Source organism: Otolemur garnettii, unplaced genomic scaffold (assembly GCF_000181295.1).
Source record: "Otolemur garnettii isolate 467f Iridium unplaced genomic scaffold, OtoGar3 scaffold00021, whole genome shotgun sequence".
NCBI lineage: Eukaryota > Metazoa > Chordata > Mammalia > Primates > Galagidae > Otolemur > Otolemur garnettii.
In genome coordinates, this window is record NW_003852416.1 from 21,047,210 (window position 1) to 21,053,451 (window position 6,242).

General features: G+C 43.9%; 1 pseudogene; it reads left to right on the plus strand.

Annotated features, from left to right (window-relative positions):
- Positions 1 to 4,988: 4,988 nt before the first annotated feature.
- LOC100964232 lies at positions 4,989 to 6,033 on the plus strand (annotated as a pseudogene).
- The last annotated feature ends 209 nt before the right edge of the window (positions 6,034 to 6,242 follow it).

Consider the following 6,242-nt stretch of genomic DNA (forward strand, 5'->3'; position numbering starts at 1 on the left):
ACAACCAGTTAAATTTGAATGCCAACTAAACCACAATTTTTTTTTAGTATAAGTATATTCTATATAATGTTCAGATATATTTATATTTAATAATTCATGGTTTATGGGGTGGCACCTTTGGCTCAGTGAGTAGGGCACCAGCCCCATATACTGAGGGTGGCAGGTTTGAATCTGGTCCTGGCCAAACTGCAACAACAACAATAAAATACTTATTTTTTTTTTTTTAGATTTTTTAAATTAAATCATAGCTGTGTATATTAATGCAATCACAGGGTACAGTGTTGTGTTTTCATACACATTTTGAAATACTCTCATCAAACTGGTCAACGTAGCCTTCATGTCTGTCATTTTCTCAATTATTGAGTTAAGACATTCATACTCTGCTTTTAGAAAGATTCACTTGTAACAATAAAATACTTCTTAAAAAATTCATGGTTTAGCTGAAGTTTAAATGTAAGTGGACATTTTGCATTTTTATTTGCTACCCCCTTTCTGGGCATGTTCATTTACTGCTATCTCTGCCCAGAACACACACCCCAGTGTTTTCCCCAGAAGAAACCTCAGGCTCACACATGACTGGGAAGTGCATGATGCTTGTCATTCAGGCTCCACTTAGATGTCTCCTCTGTAGAGAGGAGCGCACTGACCTTCCCTTCCCAACTTAAAGTAGCGTCCTGCTCCATAGCGCCTCTCCAGCACATGCCCATGCTCTACTTTCTCACTCTAAAATGAGTTTGCTTTCTTGATTACTGTTTCTTCCAGTCAGAATGACAGACCTTGCTGTGTATTTCCCTGATCACTCTCCATCACCTGCATATATCTGGCACAAACCAAACATTAAACAAATACTGGCTGGATAAATGAATGGAATGTATGCTTTAATGAAAACCTTAGAGCTTTTGTTCAATGGTGCTAAAATTCAGGCTCAGATTCTATAGGTTGGATGTGGGTCTGAGATTCTGCTTTTTTTTTTTTTTTTTTTTTTTTTGAAACAGCCTCAAGCTGTCACCCTGGGTAGAGTGCTGTTGCATCACAGATCACAGCAACCTCCAACTCCTGGGCTCAAGTGATTCTCTGTCTCTACCTCCCAAGTAGCTGGGATTATAGGCGCTGCCACAATATCTGGCTATTTTTTGGTTGCAGCCATCATTGTTGTTTGGCGGGCTCGGGCTGGATTTGAACCCGCTGGCTCAGGTGTATGTGGCCAGTGTTTTAGCTGCTTGAGCCATAGGTACCGAGCCTGAGATTTTGTATTTTTAATAAGATCCTCGTGATGCTGCCTTTAAGGGGCAACAGAATTTTCTACAATGATGGAAATGTTCCATACCTGCACTGGCACAGCAGGGATGAGTCATATGTGCCCACTGAGCTCCTGAAATGTGGCTAGAGTGACTGAGGAACTGAATTTTAAATTATGTTTAATTTTAACTAATTTAAGTTGAAGTGGCCACATGTGACTAATGGTTGTCATAGTAGACAGTTCTAGAGCAGTGGTTCTCAACCTTGAATGTGCATTAGAATCACTAGACACACATTTAAAAATACAGATGCCCAGGATTCACAATAGACCAATTAAGTAAAAAATCTCTGGATTTAGGTCTTAGAGTATTGGTTGTTTTTGTTGTTATTGTTTTAGGGTCTCTCAAGTTACCCCAAAGTACATCCAAAGTTGAGGACCCTGCCTCACAGTTTCCCAAGCAGCAATATTTTCTTTTGCTCATTTGATCCTTACCACAGCTTGGGCAGCAGATGAGACAGGTGTGATGTCATTGATGCCATTTTTCTGGGAGTAAGTGAGATTCCAGAAAATGCAAACATTTTCTCACTTACATAGATAGTACTTGATGAGAGTTAGGTGCCATACAGCCTTATGTTTCCCCAACCATCTTCTGACTCAAATCCTTTGTGAAAAGAGGCAAATGTCTGCCCTTCACACACTCAGGCAAGCCCATCCTCTCTCGTAGCTATCCAGCTTTCATTTGCATTTGATGCCCCCTTTCCCAGGCTCTTGCCTATTCAAATCATTCCCCAGGGAAGAGGGCTGATTAGATTTCTGTTTTCACTGTTGATCAATAAAAGGACAGGTCTCTCTCTAGCAGGCAGGAAGGAAATCCAAGTTTGAGTCGAGAGGGTAGCTCGACATGAATGCGCCACTCCCAGGGTGGGGTGGAACTCCCATGGAACAGGCCTGCTCTTTCTGGCCACACTTGCCCAGAAGGTGCAGATGGAGGGGTATGAGAGAAGTTAACAGTAACAGATGGTGACAGGAGTCTCCACAGGAGTTAATAGGCCCCGTCAAGGGGCTTCCCGTAGTGTAGACAACAGTGGGTACCACTGGTAGGGCCCACACAGGTAATTTTATGTGGTCCAAGGGGAAAATGTTAAAGGTTTAATACTTATGTATTTAATATGTATTAAGAGAATTATAGTTCATTAAATCTGTAGTTTTGCAGATATTACTGATATAAAGTTCCCATGAAAATTAATTGATTAAGAAAAGGAAAATGGAAGCCTGGGTGGCACCTGTGGCTCAGTGGGTAGGGCACTGGCCCCATATACCAGGGGTGGCAGGTTCAAACCTGGTCCCTGCCAAACTGCAACAAAAAATAGCTGGGCATTGTGGTGGGTACCTGTAATCCCAGCTATTCAGGAGGCTGAGGCAAGAGAATTGCCTGAGCCCAGGAGTTGGAGGTTGCTGGGAGCTGTGTGATGCCACAGCACTCTACCGAGGGTGATAAAGTGAAACTCTGTCTCTACAAAAAAAAAAAGGAAGCCTATTTACAGCAAATACTGTGAAAAATAATAGTATAAGTGGAACTTGAACATGGTGAACATGTTGACAATGGCCTTGGTATACCCCCAAGGATATGAAGATACAAAGATTTGAGGAATGCTGGGATGAAAGGGAAGGCTTAGATGAGAACATTCATTCTTATCCATAAGACCTCTTTAATTAAGAATGAATTGGCCGGATGTGGTGGCTCATGCCTGCAATCTTAGCACTTTGTGAGGCCAAAACAGGAGGATCACTTGAGCTTAGGAGTTTGAGACCAGACTAAGCAAGAGCAAGACCCCTGTCTCTACTAACAAGGGAAAAAATTAGCTGGGCATGGTGTCGTGCACCTGTAGTGTTCCATGTGCTGTGTCTTCAGTATGATGTAGGGGCAAAGGGCCCAGACCCACAACTTGGAGATGAGCTTGGGAGACAGGTGACAACCACCATCTCAGCCACAACATCAACAACTAACATGCACTGAGACTGAGTACTTACTAAGTGCCAGGCATCATTTTATTTTTTTGAAAGAGAGTCTCACTTTGTCACCCTTGGTAGAGTGCTGTAGCGTCATAGCTCACAGCAACCTCAAACTCTTGGGTTTAAGCAATCCTCCTGCCTCAGCCTCTTAAGTAGCTGGGACTAAAGGTGCCTGTCATAACACCTGGCTATTTTCTTTTTGGTGTTGTTGTTTTTGTAGCTGTCATTGTTGTTTAGCTGGCCCAGGCTAGGTTCGAACACTCCAGCCTCAGTGTATGTGGCTGGCACTCTACCCATTGAGCTATATGGATGCTGCCACCAGGCATCATTTTAAAAGCATTTAATCCTCACAACATCGCTAGGAGGTAGGCACTAATATTATCCTCATTCTACAGATGAGGAAATTGAGGCATGGAGAGGTTACCTGACCTACCGACAGGCTCTTCTGGACCCTGGACATGGAGATCTTTGGGGTTCACAGCTGCATGATACTGCCATTAAGACCATCCAAATGCGGCTCGGCGCCTATAGCTCAACCGGCTAAGGCGCCAGCCACGTACACCTAAGGTGGCGGGTTCGAATCCCCAGCCTGGACCCGCCAAACAACAATGACGGCTGCAACCAAAAAATAGCCGGGCGTTGTGGCGGGCGCCTGTGGTCCCAGCTACTTGGGAGGCGGAGGCAGGAGACTCGCTTGAGCCCAGGAGTTGGAGGTTGCTGTGAGCTGTAATGCCACAGCACTCTACCCAGGGGGACAGCTTGAGGCTCTGTCAAAAAAAAAAAAAAAAGACCATCCAAATGACCCCTGTACTTAAGCTCATGTTCACTAAGCTGTCCCAAAGGCGATGCTGGTTAAGAGTCAGCTAAGTGAGGTTCAAATCTTGGCTGTCCTAGTGAAGTTTCTTAACTGCTTTATGTCTAGTTCCTCATTTATAAACAGGGATAATAACTCCTACCTTGCCTGGCATATGAAATGGAATGAGGGTATATACTCAGAACACGTAGCAGAGTGCATGGCATATGGGACGTGGTCACTCATGGTTACTGGTCAGTTCTGTCTCCCCTCCAGATAAGTCTTGGAAAGCTTCATAATGACAACGTTTCTGATTTCCTGAGGGCTTCCCCAGGGCCATATATTCTGCTAAGAACTTTGAGTACATTATCTCATTTGCAAGGCAGGCAGGTGTTACCTGCCGAATTCAAAACATTTGGATTACATCTTCAGGGTGTAAAAACCAAATAGCACCTCCAAACCTGCAAAGCTAAGGCCCAGCTCCCTGCGGGCTCTGGGAAGTAACCAGCTAGACCTCCAGACACCAGCCATCTGACACATGAAGCCACCTCTACAGCCCGCCACAGGATATATCTGGGACACCCTGAAGCTGCTAATCCCAACATCAACGCTGTGCTTTTCCTTGAAGGATTTCCTTTCCTTTAACAAAATTAGTATTGAATAATAGTAACATGTAGTCGCAAACTGTAAACATCAATGCCTGTTTGATGTGTGACCTTATAGGCATTTTCATTTGTATAGGTACATTCTTTTTTTAAAAGCAAAAACGGGATTCTATTTTATGTACTGTTCGTTCTTGCTTTGTTACTTAACAAATGATATAACTCTTTCCATGTCAGAATACATGGCTCTCTAGATCATTTTTTAAAAGGCTGCATAGGCCTCTTCTCCTCCCAGGGCCACAGAGCCGGAGCTTGAGCTGCTGCTGCAGCTGTGGGTACTATGGCTTTTGGAGTTATAGAGACTGATGACGTCATGAAAGTTTTTAATGATATGAAAGTAAGGAAATCTTCTACACAAGAGGAGATCAAAAAAAGAAAGAAAGCAGTTGTTTTCAGTCTAAGTGATGACAAAAGGCAAATAATTGTAGAGAAAGCAAAGCAGATATTGGTGGGTGACATTGGTGATGCCATAGAGACTCATACACATCTTTTGTGAAGTTGCTACCTCTGAATGATTGCCAATACACTTTGTACAGTGCCACATACTAAACAGAAGAGTCTAAGAAAGACTTATTTTCTGGGCTCGTGAAAGGACACTTTTTTTTTGAGACAGAGCCTCAAGCTGTCACCCTGAGTAGAGCGCTATGGCATCACAGCTCACAGCAACCTCCAACTCCTGGGCTCAAGCAAGTCTCCTGCCTCAGCCTCCCAAGTAGCTGGGACCACAGGCGCCTGCCACAGCGCCCAGCTATTTTTTGGTTGCAGCCATCATTGTTGTTTTGGTGGGCCTGGGCTGGATTCAAACCCGCCACCTTAGGTGTATGTGGCTGGCACCTTAGCCCCCTGAGCCACAGGCGCCAAGCTGAAAGGGCACTTTTAAAAAAGCAAGATGATTTATGCTAGCTCTAAAGATGCCAGTAAAGTCTCGTGCCCATAGTTCAGCGGCTAGGGTGCCAGCCACATCCACCAAGGCTGGCAGGTTTGAACATGGCCAGGGCCTGCCAAACAACAATGACAACTACAAGCAAAAAATAGCCGGGTATGGTGGTGGGCGCCTATAGTCCCAGCTACTAGGAGGCTGAGGCAAGAGAATTGCTTAAGCCCAAGAGTTTGAGGTTGCTGTGAGCTGTGACACCACAGCACTCTACCAAGGGCAACATAATGAGACTCTGTCTCCAAAAAAAGAAAATGCCATTAAAGAGAAATTTACAGGCATTAAAGATGAAGGGCAAATAAATGACTTGGCTGATATTAAGAACTGTTTGGTTCTTGGAGAGAAATTGGGAGGCAAGGTAGTGGTTTCACCTGAAGGAAAACTGTTATAAACTGAGAGTCAAGTGTCATCTGGACTTCGAAGAGTTTCCATTTCTCCAGCTTAGTCCTTAGAGTAGTATTAGGTTTTACTTTTTTATTTTGTTCTCCTTTCTACTGGGCCCTTCCAACACAATGAATGAAAGAGTTGTCAGTCATTTAAACAGCCTATCAGTGATTGCCATGTTTAAAACTGTTACTTTTATGTAGAACCTAAGGAATG